At 42.8% G+C, this 1,230-nt stretch overlaps 1 non-coding gene across 1 annotated transcript; it reads left to right on the forward strand.

The window, feature by feature from the left end:
- The first annotated feature begins 625 nt into the window (after positions 1–625).
- LOC127089382 (small nucleolar RNA R71) lies at positions 626–732 on the forward strand. The gene has a single exon (XR_007790988.1). It is a non-coding gene; the product is annotated as a small nucleolar RNA R71 (small nucleolar RNA).
- The last annotated feature ends 498 nt before the right edge of the window (positions 733–1,230 follow it).

Consider the following 1,230-nt stretch of genomic DNA (forward strand, 5'->3'; position numbering starts at 1 on the left):
CTGGTTCATGAACTCTTTGTTTTGTTGGGTTTGAGCAATGATAAAATTTTCCACAATTTTCTCAAGGCTCAACTTTGGTGGCACAGATTGCATAGGTTGATTTGGTCTTGGGGCTTGGTTACCTGGTTGTCTCGAAGGTGCCGTATTTTGGATAGGGTTATTGTTCTTATAGGAGAAGTTCGGGTGATTCCTTCATCTAGGGTTGTAGGTATTCGAATATGGGTTCCCTTGGGCGTAGTTCACTTGCTCCGAGTTGGTTTCGTTTAAGAGACTGCATTCTGCATATTGGTGTCCTTTGGTTCCACATATCTCACAATCCGATGAAACTGCAGCTGCAGTATTCAGGTTTATACACATATGCTCAACCTTGAGGGCCAACGCGTCCATTTTAGCTTGCATCATGTCTATAGAGCTTAACTCATGTACTCCTCCTTGGGATTCCTTCTTCTCAACTGTCGCTCGTTCAACTCCCCATGATTGATGGTTTTGAGCCATATCTTCGATAAGGGCACTAGCTTCAGGGTAAGGTTTGTTCATCAGTGCGCCGCCCGCGGCAGCGTCGATGGTCATCTTAGTGTTATAGTGAAGTCCATTATAGAAGGTCTGAATGGTTAACCAATTTTCTAAACCATGATATGGGCATGCTCTTAACAGCTCCTTATATCTCTCCCAAGCTTCGAACAGCGATTCTCCTTGATTCTGGGTGAATCTGGTTATTTGGTTTCGAAGAACGACAGTCTTACTTGGGGGAAAGTATCTAGCAAGGAATACTTTTCTAAGGTTTTCCCAAGTTGTTATGGAATCGGGTGGAAGGGAATATAACCATGATAGGGCTTTATCTCTGAGGGAGAAAGGGAATAATCTTAAACAGATTGCCTCAGGAGAAGCTCCATTGGTTTTAAAAGTGTGTGCTAATTAGAGAAAGATTTTTAAATGTTGGTTTGGGTTCTCAGTAGGAAGACCTGCGAATTGTATCTATTGTACTAGTTGCAACAGGGAGGGTTTAAGTTCGAAATTATTAGCTAGGATGGTTGGGTTTACTATACTAGAACTAGGTTCATCATTGGATGGTTGGGCGAAATCCTTAAAAGGTCTTTGATTTTGATCTTCGGCCATAGCTCTCCTAATTCTATGGAAAAATAAACGTGCACGAGCGTAACGTTCAGGTTCCGCAAGAGGGTCTACTAAGCTTCCGGTGCTACGAGTCCTTCGCATTGACCAACAGGTAAC

The sequence above is a fragment of the Lathyrus oleraceus genome, chromosome 5 (genome assembly GCF_024323335.1).
Source record: "Lathyrus oleraceus cultivar Zhongwan6 chromosome 5, CAAS_Psat_ZW6_1.0, whole genome shotgun sequence".
Classification (NCBI taxonomy): domain Eukaryota; kingdom Viridiplantae; phylum Streptophyta; class Magnoliopsida; order Fabales; family Fabaceae; genus Lathyrus; species Lathyrus oleraceus.